This window comes from Oncorhynchus keta, chromosome 18 (assembly GCF_023373465.1).
Source record: "Oncorhynchus keta strain PuntledgeMale-10-30-2019 chromosome 18, Oket_V2, whole genome shotgun sequence".
NCBI lineage: Eukaryota > Metazoa > Chordata > Actinopteri > Salmoniformes > Salmonidae > Oncorhynchus > Oncorhynchus keta.
The window spans coordinates 26,412,471-26,426,755 of record NC_068438.1 but is presented as its reverse complement, the minus strand read 5'-3'; the positions used below and the strand labels follow the sequence as shown (position 1 = coordinate 26,426,755).

Below are 14,285 nucleotides of genomic sequence, written 5' to 3'. Positions count from 1 at the left end.
CCAAGCTCTTCTTGGCAGTGAAAGATGGTAAAGCAAAAACTGGGAATTAATTTTCATCTTCATTCCACACGGATTCCAACTGTGCGCGTTGCATCTCATTCACCCGCCCCTACGCCCCACTTTAATATTCCAGCTTCTCCTAGTATGCAGATTTCAAAGGAGGCGACTGGGAGGAACATTTAACGGCTGCACAATTTTGAGTCCCAGTCTTGTTGTCTGAGCTTATTATACTGTCTCCACAGGTGACCGACAGCTGTTCTCTGGAGCTCTGCACCACTATAAGGGATGATGGGAAAGTGATGCAGAGAGGGAGGCAGAAAAGGGTGGAAAGGAGGAAATGAGCAGCCATTAAAAGATGAAACATTGAAGATTAGGGATGGAAGGAAAGTGGAGACAGAGCTGTTAGACTGACTCCCTGTGGAGGGAGGAGGCCACAGAGGAGCCTCGCTGCTGCATCATGGATGAATATAGCCCAAGATTAGGCTCAATTAACACATTAACTGTAATTGTTTATGCAGTAACACTGCTAATTGTTTCCGACAACACTAACCTAATACGACACCTCTTGGTGGATCCATAGTACTACAGTTTATGATAGTCAGTCAACCCCCGAACGTGTGTGAGCCAATAAACACTTCTAAATAAATTACCAACTGGATCTGTGTCTGGACATTGCTTTATTATTCATATTAAACATAAGGAATATTACATTAACCAATCAAAACTCCACCACAGGAACATATTAGGTGGTTTATTAGACCCTGATCACACCCAATCAATGATAACAACCACAGGAGCAAATGAGATGGTTGCGCCAAGCGATCACAAGAGTTCAATCTAATAAAGTTTATTTATCAATCTACATATGTTGTTTATTGTCCAGAGATGGTAGGTTCGTTAAAACACTTATGGTTTCCCTTCCCTTTGTTGGAGCAAATTGAAGCTATAGTGTTGAGACATCGCCACATTTTCAAGTGTAAAACAAGGAGAGCCAATAGGCTCAGGTTCAGCTATTGATATTGTCATAGGGATTTAGCTCCCTTGATTGGCCTGTGGAAGAGAGGTGTCAGGAGGAGTGGATCTGATCGGACACTGAAGTGGTCCTGACTCCTGGGCCATGATGAGAACGGACGGGACAGAGTGGGGATCGGGGATGAGTTGACAGCACTTCTGTTTGCAAGGGGGTACTACGATGAATCTGAGCCAAGGGACCAATTGTCTGTGAAACAAATCAGCAGTCACATAATGTGAAGGATGTGAGAGGGAATGGAATGTCTGGGAGCAGACTGAGGTGGACTGTATTGAGGGGTCTTGGAATGGGACAAATGCTTTGCCACTGTGAGAGTTGCTGGTGTCAAGGCTCCTGATCAGATGCCAGGGTACATCTTCTACAATGGCTGTGTCAGCAGTGGTTTCATACACATATCTTGGCGTGTTATCTTCTCCACTCCTCCTTCACCAGTTTATGAAGAAACCTAATTAAATAAAAATATGATTGGTAATTTGCAGAGTAAATAAATGTGTATTTAAGCACTACTCATCCAAAAACATAGGTGGTGCCTGTCAAATCCAGTTGATGTATGACAGTTGATGTATGTGACACAATGTGTCCTAGTCACCAGGCTTCCACATGATCTCATACCCTGACATTAGGATTTTGTCATGCTGCAGATGGCTCGCTGTGCCTTGGCCTGGGGTAAGGTGCCCTGCATGCTTGGGAAAGAGAGCTAATATTAGTCATCAACAAGAGTTGGACTATATCAGGAAAACAACAGCATAACATGCACACATAATACATTTTATGTCTACCCCGGTGTCTTATTCTTTTGTTTCTGAAATTACATTTGTTCAAGTAAAGGCTCTATGGGACCATTCATTTTATAAAACACATATACTGCATTTCAGTTAACAGATATAAATGGCAAAAAATACTGCATACTGCGTTGAGCAGATTCAAGCAGTCATTACAGTCATCTGCGTAAATTAATCCAAATAGCTACAGTTCCAATTATCTATGGCATGTACTGTAGTCAATGTGGGAGATTTAAAAGAAAGCCTTTGAAAACGATCCTGTCAAACATGAATGGACCGTAACAATGCAATGCTAAGCCCCTCTGCATATGGTTGCATAACTGAATACACACTCTCCATACATACTAGGTTAGGCCAGGACAGCACAGTACCAAAACATCCCAAGAGGGTCTGCCTCTGTCTTCCTCATGGAGCACAATTATACAAGTGCCTTGCTATATGTCTTGAGAGGCCTGGGTTTCAATTAGATGAGGCTACAGCACTATGTGTGCACTACGTGTTAACAGAGCTTACCTTTCAAACCCAAGTCCATGTTAATCAGGCATCCAGTGTTGTCTGATCCTAGAGCATGTAGGCTAAACAATAGGATCACGACACAAGGGGAAGCTAAAGGTGAGTGGATGTGGGTGTTGTGTTGGAAGAATAAGACTTTAACAACGACAAAAGTTTATTAGCTATCACGCTTACATGCCCACTTCCCTGAGCTCACATATCAACGTTTTGCCAAAGTATGGTGGCCCTTCAGGATAACAATATGATGAGTCAAAGACCCACACAACAAACTCACAGGAGCTAAATAACAAACATAACATTTGGAAATATCTCCCAAGGATGAACCAAACTTGTGGAGGTCTACTTTTCTTTCTGTCTTGGCTGATTTCTTTTGATTTTCCTATGATGTCAAGCAAAGAGGCACTGAGTTTGAAGGTAGGCCTTGAAATACATCCACAGGCACACCTCCAATTGATTCAAATGATGTCAATTGGCCTATCAGAAGCTTCTAAAGCCATAACATCATTTTTCTGGTATTTTCCAAGTTGTTTAAAAGCACAGTAAACTTAGTCTATGTAAACTTCTGACCCACTGGAATTGTGATACAGTGAACTGTAAGATAAATAATCTCTCTGTAAACAATTGTTAGAAAAATGCACAAAGTAGATGTCCTAACCAACTTGCCAAATCTATAGTTTGTTAACGAGACATTTGTGGAGTGGTTGAAAAACAAGTTTTAATGACTCCAACCTAAGTGTATGTTAACTTCTGACTTCAACTGAAGTATCAAAATCCTGAAAATGCCCAAGGGGTGCATGAATCCTGACATGTCTGGGCTCAGGAGAAGACAGAGCTGGCTGTTCAGGAGGCTGAGCAAGTTGCATGGCAACGGGAATGTCCTGCCTGACCACTGGAGCAGTGGCCACGTTTACTGTGTTCATGGGAGCAGGAACCCTGAGTAGACAGCTGGCATGCCAACGAGATCCATCTGCCAGTTGAAATGTCACTGGGACCAGTTGACGACTGACCTGACTTGGAGAGGACCAGAATGTGCTCAGTTTGTTGGCACGATGTGGTTGACATGCTCGGACTCAGATACCTCGATGATTGGCGGCTGATCACTGGGCTTCTTGTCGAACCTGTGCTTCATGTCATGCTGATCCTTCCGCACTGAAGACCCAACTGGTGGGCGAGGTCTGGTGAGGAGTAGCACAAGCTCACACCCCAACATGAGTGAGGCGGGGGAGACTCCCGTAGTGGAATGACAATCTGCGCGGTAGTGGAGAAGGGTCTGGGGGAGTGCAGTCCCCAGAGAGCAACCTCTGGCCATGTTCATGTGCAGTCCATTTGTTAGGCACTGATTAAATCTATCCACCCCTCTGTTTGCCTGTGGGTGATAGAAAGAAGTGTGGATGTGTGTGACACTTTGTTTGCTAGGTAAGAGGTGAAGTGGTTTCAACAAGAACATGGGTCCCTTGTCTGTGGTAATTGCCCATGGCAGGCCCCACTGAGCGAAGAGCTGATCCAGAAAGTTGACTATGGTCTCCACTGTGACTGTGCCCATTGGGGTGACTTTGGGCCATATAGAGTGAAGGTCATACAGCACAATGTGGAACCTTTGATGGTGTGGGACATTGTGTAGCTCCCCACAGACGTTGAGCTGTAGGTGCCCAGATGGGTAGTCCGGGGCCTGTAGAGGGGAAGGAGCAGGGTGGCCAGTCTTCCCCCTGATGAAGCATGACGTGTAGAACCTGACGAGCTCTTCAAGGTCACAATCTATGCCAGGCCACCACACCATGTCACGACACCGATGTTTGAGTTTGACAATGCCGAGATGACCTTCGTGTGCCATTGTTATTTCGAGACCCCTGAGGACAGAAAGGATCACTGCACAGTAACCGCATGCAATGCAGGCATCATCTCAGCATGACAGTTCATTTTCACATGTGAGAATACCTTCAGTTCTGATGGGTCATGGAAAGACCATCCATTTCCCGATGTTCTCAATTAGTGTGCCAAATGATGCTTCTGCAGTCGATGCGTCCTTAAGTTCCTGCAGGGACACCGTGTTCTGTAGAGGAGAGTAGGCAAGATGCACCAACTCCTCTTTACCATCTGTCACCATCTGAGTAGATGAGCTCTGTGTGCTGATGGGGCGGGACAGGGAGTCTGCTACAATATTATTTTCCTGGAGTGAACTGTACTTGGAAATTGTACTATTGTAGGCGATCTGACCACCTATGGAGACAGAGGGGCCTGTGTCCCCAGCCAGTGGTGGACATCAGGGCTGTGAGGCATGATGATCTGTTCGGCAGGTGAAGGAGCAACCATAAAGGTGGCAATGCCACCGTTCACAAGCCCAGATGCAAGCGAGAACCTCTACTGAGTACCTTTGCCCTGTTGGACTGAGAGTGCTGCTGAGGCGTCACAGGTCACCAGCGTGGGGCAGATCAAGTGCAAATGAGCCAGGGTCGGAGATGTGGTGAGAAGGTGTTTTAGCTCCTTGATTGCTGCCTGACAGGCCGGAGTCCAGTTCCAAGGAGCGTCCTGCTTAAGAAGCTGTCACAGCGGTGATGTGATGGGGTATTCTGGTAGAAACCACAATAGTAGTTGGTGGTTATACCTAGGAATGACACCAAATGTGAAGCTGATGTGGGGGCGGGCACTTCGAAGATTGAATACACATTTGACTGCAGCGGAGAGATACCCTTGGATGACACCCGGAACCCCACAATGTCTATGCCTGATGCTGAGAACTCACACTTGTCAGTGTGAGGTGTGAGGTGTGAGGTGATGGCGGTTCAGGCTGGTGAACACCTGCCATAGGTGCTCATCATGAGTGGCAATGTGTGACCCATGCACCACAATGTCATCTAGGTAGACCACAACACCAGGGCAGCTGTCGAGGACAGTGGTGATGATCTTCTGAAAGCAACTTGGTGCTGAGCTCAGGCCAAAAGCCATGCACTTGTAGCGATACAGTCTGGTGTGAGTGATAAAGCCCGTTAAGTTCCTGCTCTCCAGATGAAGAGAAACCTGCATTTAGCCCTGTCGAAGGTTGAGCTTGGAGGAGACGTGGGAGCCATGGAAGTGTTTTGTGAGCTTCTCCGTTGTGGGTAGTGGATATCTGTCAGGCACTATTGCTTTGTTGGCTGCTCGCATGTCACCACAGGTTCTGATGCCCCCTGTTTTCTTCTGAACAATCACCAGGTTCAAAACCCAGGGAGAGGCGTCGATGGGTTCGATTAGATCCTCAGCCATGATTGGAGATTCTCGTTGTTATCTTTGTGGAGGGCCAGGGGAATCCGACACAGCAGCGGTTGAATTACAGGAGGAACCCTGTGGGCCAAGAGTGTTTTCTGTGTGAATGCAGTCAGACATCCCAAACCACTAAACAGCTCTGGATACCATTGATGCCACGGAGAAGACACATGAAGTATCTTGACCCCACTGTTGTCCTGTAGAGAAAATCCGAGACTGACAAAAAGGTCCAGGCCTATGTTGTTTGCACCCTGGCATGTGATGTTGAACTGGAAGGAGTCTAAGGCCTTGGAACCATAACATACTGGAAGGTGGAGGAGGCCGACGACATCTATCTTGCTCTGACCGTAGCCACAGAGTGTGGTGGACAGAGGCAGCAGCGGTACATACTGGTTGTATGTTGTTGCATTTAGCAAAGACACCTTGGCACCGGAGTCAAGTAGAGTGGGAACACAGCTCTCTTCCAGGGCACATTGTAAAGTTCTCTGAGTGGGGCCCCACTGTATGGATCACTGCCTGTGTGTTGTGACTGTCGTAGGCACGTTGTTGCGCTGATGCTTTGGCGGGAGTGGAGCGGCCACTTTCCAAAATGGTTAAACTTTTGACAATATCTGCATGTCTGGCCAGTAGCTGGGCAATCTGGAGACCTTGAAGTGTGACGGGTAGATCCACAAAATATTACTATTTGTAGAGCAAGTGTGTGAATAAGCAAGGGTTCAATTAGCATCTTCAAGTGACAGTCTTTCTTGTACCCAGAGGTTGGAAGTTTTTCAAATTTCCTGATCTCTTATCAGTTGTCTTGTATTGCTCCGAAATTACGACTGTGTTAGAGCTTTCAAATTAGCTACAAACTGGCTAGCTGACTTACCAGCTCACTGACGTCGTTGTTTGAACAGAAGCCGTCTCAGGAGAACGTTTTGAAACTTCAAAAAATGTCTGTTAAGAGCTGCTATTGTTTCTTAGTATGAGACTACTAAGAAACAATAGTGCTGAAAATGCGGCGCCCCTCTTCTCCGTGGCAGTGTAGGAGGATAGCACGTTTCCTGGCGCCGGCAAAAGTATCCAGTCCTATGGCTAGAAGGTACGTTTCAAGCAAGCCTTTCCATTGCTCCCAGGGAATGACAGGATCAGAAATGGGTCCGGAGGAGGCAGAGAAATGGTGGAGATGATGGGTGCGGTATCAACCATCCTCGTCGCCAAGGTTGTGTTGAAGAACAAGACTTTGTTCTTTATCAATGACATATGTTTATTAGCTCTCACTCTTACATGCCCACATCCCTGAGCTCGCATAACAACAACATTTTGCCAAAGTATGCTGGCCCTTCAGGATAACAGTACGATGAGTCAAAATACCCACAAAACAAACTCACAGGAGCTAAATAACGAACATAACAGTGGGGATAAGACTGTGGACTCGGCAAGGACCAGTGGAAGCTATCACTAACATAATTGCATTCTAGTAGCAAGGTGCTCATTACCATGACCGAAAGGGCTAAATATAGTCTTAATCCAATGCCGAAGGGTAGACAAACCAATCACAGTGCACAGCGCAGTTAAAGATGCACTTACACGTACAACGTTTAATTATTACTAATAAAACTATCGACATTAAATCCATATGTATATATATATTTTTTTGGGGGGGGGGTTCTGTCACTTAACATATGACTCTGTGAGAAGTGTTCAGTATGCTGCAGTGAGGCTGAGGAGAGAGCTGACTGAGAACTATGGCTGCAGGCTGGAGGATGTCAGGGGAATCTGAGGAAAGGTCACAAACATGTACTTTCTCTGTTTGAGAGAAACAGCAATGAGGAAGAAACTCACATTATAGAACAATAAAGTGTGGTTGAGACTGAGGCTTGCAAACTCTTTTGTTTAGTTGTATAGAGCAGTGACAATTGTGTGAGTAATTTGTCTTTCATCTTAGCTTTGTATGTGTAAGTACAATGCACTATACTATTGCTGACGATTGAAGGGTGACTCATCCAGCGGGATCTTGCAGCATGCTTCTATACAAGAGTATTTATGCAAAGGCATAGGCAGTACACATACGCAGTCAGTACAGTACATACGTACAGTCAATCTATAAATTGCAGAGGCTAAGGAAAAGGATGGTTCTGGTTGTTATGAATTTGTTCCTTGTCATCCGGCACTTCCCTCATAATCCAAATGCAACTTACAGCCAAAGGTTCACAGCCAGAGGGGTCAGCCAGGGTTTACTCAACGAGGATTTCAATTGGATCACATGAGTAATCACTGAATGTTCACTAGAGTTTTTCCCCCTTGGCCACACTAATTTTTTATCTATCTTCAATACCCTTTACCGTGGCCTGACTTAACCCACCAAATGTTCCAGAAGTCAATATACCCTTCAACTACAGTATGTATGGTATGAAACTCCATTGAACATAAAGGGACAATTTTAGTCCTATAATTGTCAGAGTCCACGAACTTGTTCAGAATATCTGTAAACCTAAATGCTAAGAAAAATAACGCAGGAGTATGGATATGTGCCCCAATACAGCGTTGTAAGTAGACAAGATATTCCGCATAATAAAATAACAAATGGGGTGTTTTTTGCCTTGCGCGGAATCTATCAAACTCAATGTTGCAGTTTAAATTAAATATATTCTATTTATGAGGGACGATAGGTGTTGTTTTGTACAGGTGAGCAGAAAAATGTGTAATGTTAAACTCCTGCAGTAGTGAGGAGTGTGAGTCAGTAGGAGGAAAAACTGTTTAGTCATCCAGTTATGCTGTAGTGAGAGTGAGAACAGAATACCGCTTGTGTTTTACACTGTGTTTTAGTGTGTAGGTGGATGTGGGGAACACATAGTCAAGGTGAAGAACTCTAGTAAACAAATAATAGAAGAAAGAAAATGTGGCTGAAATGTAATTTGGTCCCTACAGTTATTCAATACCAATAAGTAGCAAATTGCAAAGTAGGCAGTCCATATTATTTTATCATTAAAACTGGCCAAGAAAATGGTACCTCAGGGCATACCAGCTGGGCAAACACTGGTTGAATCAATGTTGTTTCCACGTCTTTTAAATGAAATTACGTTGAACCAACATGGGAGATGTTGAATTGACATCTGTGCCTAGTTGGTATTTTGCCAGCCAGTTATTCAAGTGTTATTTACAGATAGTTATTCACAACAATTTTGGACAAAGTGGACATTATTCTACTGTAGAGGCCATACTACAGGTAGTTCTACTGACTCAGTCGTACTGTATACGGTAGGTGGTGGTGGGGGGGGGTCTGATGTTTATGAATCACATCTTAAATAGCCCAGAACCATTTGTCGGCCTTTTTAAGTCTGTATATCAGATTCGGCTGAACAAGGAGGCTGCATCCTAGTTTTAATATTGGTATAGAAAACTGTCTCTGCGCAGAATCAAGCCCTGAAGAAGCTCAGAACTTTGTTACAACAAAGTATCTTTTGACGATAGAACTTCAAGACACAACTAACTGAGGCCTCCACTTGTAGCCATGGTTTGGGCCTATTGATTTACCATTGATGTAGGTTTTCTCTTTTTGAACAGAACCCTCTCACCCTCTTGAATCACCAGAGGCCTAAATGAATGCTAGAACATTGGTCGCCAGGATTAGGTACAGTATTTGTATCTACCCTCTTAATAATTGCATAATGGTGCAAGTTAGACACATGTTCATTATAGTAATACTGAGAGGTGATGTATGGCTCGCTACCTTGACTCGATCTTCCAGAGACGCACGGGGCCTGTTGCATTTATTCACATAATAATAAAGTCAGATTGATGAATGTAGTTTATTATTATATTCAATATAATTCTACACAACTACAAATGTACACATATCAAAACGGGAAAGAAAGCAGCAGCTCCTGTTTTATTTTCCATAGTTTTAATGCAAATCAAAACGGGAAAGAAAGCAGCAGCTCCTGTTTTATTTTCCATAGTTTTAATGCAAATCAAAAAGGGAAAGAAAGCAGCAGCTCCTGTTTTATTTTCCATAGTTTTAATGCAAATCAATACGGGAAAGAAAGCAGCAGCTCCTGTTTTATTTTCCATAGTTTTAATGCAAATCAATACGGGAAAGAAAGCAGCAGCTCCTGTTTTATTTTCCATAGTTTTAATGCAAATCAATACGGGAAAGAAAGCAGCAGCTCCTGTTTTATTTTCCATAGTTTTAATGCAAATCAAAACGGAAAGAAAGCAGCAGCTCCTGTTTCATTTTCCATAGTTTTAATGCAAATCAAAAAGGGAAAGAAAGCAGCAGCTCCTGTTTTATTTTCCATAGTTTTAATGCAAATCAAAACGGGAAAGAAAGCAGCAGCTCAAGTTTTATTTTCCATAGTTTTAATGCAAATCAAAACGGGAAAGAAAGCAGCAGCTCCTGTTTTATTTTCCATAGTTTTAATGCAAATCAAAACGGGAAAGAAAGCAGCAGCTCCTGTTTCATTTTCCATAGTTTTAATGCAAATCAAAACGGGAAAGAAAGCAGCAGCTCCTGTTTTATTTTCCATAGTTTTAATGCAAATCAAAAAGGGAAAGAAAGCAGCAGCTCCTGTTTTATTTTCCATAGTTTTAATGCAAATCAAAAAGGGAAAGAAAGCAGCAGCTCCTGTTTTATTTTCCATAGTTTTAATGCAAATCAAAACGGGAAAGAAAGCAGCAGCTCCTGTTTTATTTTCCATAGTTTTAATGCAAATCAAAAAGGGAAAGAAAGCAGCAGCTCCTGTTTTATTTTCCATAGTTTTAATGCAAATCAAAACGGGAAAGAAAGCAGCAGCTCCTGTTTTATTTTCCATAGTTTTAATGCAAATCAAAAAGGGAAAGAAAGCAGCAGCTCCTGTTTTATTTTCCATAGTTTTAATGCAAATCAATACGGGAAAGAAAGCAGCAGCTCAAGTTTTATTTTCCATAGTTTTAATGCAAATCAAAACGGGAAAGAAAGCAGCAGTTCCTGTTTTATTTTCCATAGTTTTAATGCAAATCAAAAAGGGAAAGAAAGCAGCAGCTCCTGTTTCATTTTCCATAGTTTTAATGCAAATCAAAAAGGGAAAGAAAGCAGCAGCTCCTGTTTTATTTTCCATAGTTTTAATGCAAATCAAAACGGGAAAGAAAGCAGCAGCTCCTGTTTCATTTTCCATAGTTTTAATGCAAATCAAAACGGGAAAGAAAGCAGCAGCTCCTGTTTTATTTTCCATAGTTTTAATGCAAATCAAAAAGGGAAAGAAAGCAGCAGCTCCTGTTTTATTTTCCATAGTTTTAATGCAAATCAATACGGGAAAGAAAGCAGCAGCTCCTGTTTTATTTTCCATAGTTTTAATGCAAATCAATACGGGAAAGAAAGCAGCAGCTCCTGTTTTATTTTCCATAGTTTTAATGCAAATCAATACGGGAAAGAAAGCAGCAGCTCCTGTTTTATTTTCCATAGTTTTAATGCAAATCAAAACGGGAAAGAAAGCAGCAGCTCCTGTTTCATTTTTCATAGTTTTAATGCAAATCAAAAAGGGAAAGAAAGCAGCAGCTCCTGTTTTATTTTCCATAGTTTTAATGCAAATCAAAACGGGAAAGAAAGCAGCAGCTCAAGTTTTATTTTCCATAGTTTTAATGCAAATCAAAACGGGAAAGAAAGCAGCAGCTCCTGTTTTATTTTCCATAGTTTTAATGCAAATCAAAACGGGAAAGAAAGCAGCAGCTCCTGTTTCATTTTCCATAGTTTTAATGCAAATCAAAACGGGAAAGAAAGCAGCAGCTCCTGTTTTATTTTCCATAGTTTTAATGCAAATCAAAAAGGGAAAGAAAGCAGCAGCTCCTGTTTTCTTTTCCATAGTTTTAATGCAAATCAAAAAGGGAAAGAAAGCAGCAGCTCCTGTTTTATTTTCCATAGTTTTAATGCAAATCAATACGGGAAAGAAAGCAGCAGCTCAAGTTTTATTTTCCATAGTTTTAATGCAAATCAAAACGGGAAAGAAAGCAGCAGTTCCTGTTTTATTTTCCATAGTTTTAATGCAAATCAAAAAGGGAAAGAAACCAGCAGCTCCTGTTTCATTTTCCATAGTTTTAATGCAAATCAAAAAGGGAAAGAAAGCAGCAGCTCCTGTTTCATTTTCCATAGTTTTAATGCAAATCAAAACGGGAAAGAAAGCAGCAGCTCAAGTTTTATTTTCCATAGTTTTAATGCAAATCAAAACGGGAAAGAAAGCAGCAGCTCAAGTTTTATTTTCCATAGTTTTAATGCAAATCAAAACGGGAAAGAAAGCAGCAGCTCCTGTTTCATTTTCCATAGTTTTAATGCAAATCAAAAAGGGAAAGAAAGCAGCAGCTCCTGTTTTATTTTCCATAGTTTTAATGCAAATCAAAACGGGAAAGAAAGCAGCAGCTCCTGTTTCATTTTCCATAGTTTTAATGCAAATCAAAACGGGAAAGAAAGCAGCAGCTCAAGTTTTATTTTCCATAGTTTTAATGCAAATCAAAAAGGGAAAGAAAGCAGCAGCTCCTGTTTCATTTTCCATAGTTTTAATGCAAATCAAAACGGGAAAGAAAGCAGCAGTTCCTGTTTCATTTTCCATAGTTTTAATGCAAATCAAAAGTGTAGCTGAACTAGTCCATTGACCTCAAGCACATTAGGATGTTTAAAAAGTCAACTTTTAATTTTTTTTGTTTTATCCTCATTTGAATGTTCCTTCACTAAAGATGTCCAAATCATTAGGGAGATGTAATAATTTCTCCCATAACCATCTGGATGCCCTTTTCCTTAACTGCATGTTATGAGACTGAAAAGCTCCAAGACAGAAGGTACCATCAGACGGCTCTTTATTGTTTCCTGTCTAAGGAACACAAATAGTCAGCGAAAGGATCACTCAAACTCTGCAGACATAAACTACATACATTATGATTCAAAATGTAATTATTTGTGTTCAATGCAGAATGGGACGCATTTCACTACCCATAAGCACCTCATATATCTTCTAGTGTAGTTAGTAATGCCTAGCTAATGTAAGTCCCAACCACATCAATAATGTTCCAGACTCAAGATTAATCTAAATAAGATCATAATCTGTCTTTCAGAGTTTGAGCTCATGCTCAGTAAAGCACTATAAAAGCCCCAGAGCCCAAGAAAAGTTTGCTGTTTATGATAAATATCCTCCATCGCCCCAAAATGTATCTAATTCTCAAGTCTGAGTCAGAAAATGAAACACCACCCGCACCAAAAAGATGTCAACCCTGTCATTAGGATTATATTCCCACCGAAACAGAACAAGAAGTCCTTCTCGCATGAAAAACATCATCTCACAGTGCCTTTGACCTCAGTGGCCGATATCCCTACCTGTGGGTTGACTGTAGAACTTGTTGTTCCAAATACAATCTTGTTCCTGGGGATGTGCAGTCATGTAGCACAGCAGGTGACCCTCGCCTCTCAAAAACTCTGTAGGAGATGGTTCCCGCTGCTAGGAGAAGGGGGCTGTGTCATCCCATCAAATCCCATAGCCCTGACGCATAAAAGAGTCTCTCGCGTCTCTGGCCCTGAGGTGAAGTCAAAGGCCTGTCTGATGGAAAGATGATCACATAACACCGGTGTATGTGATCATCTCTCCATCAGATGCACCTCAACACTTGGAGGAGAACAAAGAAACCAGGGGCTCAAAGCGTCAAATCAAACACATTCACGTGACATCTACACAGCCTTTACATCAGCCAGGTCTGTGAGGGCAGTTGGAGGAAGGGAATGATCTGATTGCTATGGGTGGATGCAGTGACCTAAAGCGATTCAAGCTTTGTGATGCTCTTGTCTCAGGTTTTGGTCTAAATAAAACAAGCCTCATTGTAGGAGGTTATGTGGATGACTGTAGATATTAATACTGAACAAAAATATAATTGCAACATGTAAAGTGTTGGTCTCATGTTTCATGAGCTGAAATAAAAGATTCCAGAAATGTTCCCTACGCACAGGCTTTATTTCTCCCAAATCTTTTGCACAAATTTGTTTACATACCTGCTAGTAAGCATTTCTCCTTTGCCAAGATAATCAATGCACCTGACAGGTGTGGCATACCAAGTAGCTGATTAAACAGCACGATCATTACACAGGTGCACCTTGTGCTGGGGACAGTAAAAGGCCACTCTAAAATATCCAATTTTGTCACACAACACAATGCCACAGATGTCTCAAGTTTTGAGGCAAATGGCATGCTGACTGCAGGAATGTTCATCAGAGCTGTTGCCAGAGAATTTAATGTTCATTTCTCTACCATAAGCCTCCAACGTGGTTTTAGAGAAATTGGCAGTACGTCCAACCGGCCTCACAACCGCAGACCACTTGTGCCAGCCTAGGACCTCCACACCCGGAGAAATTACTAACCTAAGGATTATTTCTGTCTGTAAAAACAGCCCTTTTGTGGGGAAAAACTTATTCTGATTTGCTTGGCCTGGCTCCGCAGTGGGTGGGCCTATGCCCGCCCAGCCCACCCATGGCTGTGCACCTGCACACTCATGTGAAATCCATTGATTAGGCCCTTATGACATTATTTAAATTGACTGATTTCTTTATATGAACTGTAACTCAGTAAAATCATTGAAATTGTTGCGTGTCGGGTTTATATTTTTGTTCAGTATAGTTCAGAGAAAAAATAACACAAGACAGTATGTCTACTAATTCAAAATGAATACATTTACAGGTACATGCTATGCTATCTCTAAAAGTGGAGTGTGTGTGTTTGTTCAGTAGTGCG

At 42.1% G+C, this 14,285-nt stretch overlaps 1 long non-coding RNA gene across 1 annotated transcript; it reads right to left on the bottom strand.

Moving 5' to 3' along the window:
* Nucleotides 1–658: 658 nt before the first annotated feature.
* On the bottom strand, nt 659–2,522 carry LOC118396984 (uncharacterized). Its single transcript, XR_004828312.1, has 3 exons — nt 2,326–2,522; nt 1,643–1,713; nt 659–1,475 (listed from the first exon to the last, which is right to left on the bottom strand). It is a non-coding gene; the product is annotated as an uncharacterized LOC118396984 (long non-coding RNA).
* Between the last annotated feature and the right edge of the window lie 11,763 nt (nt 2,523–14,285).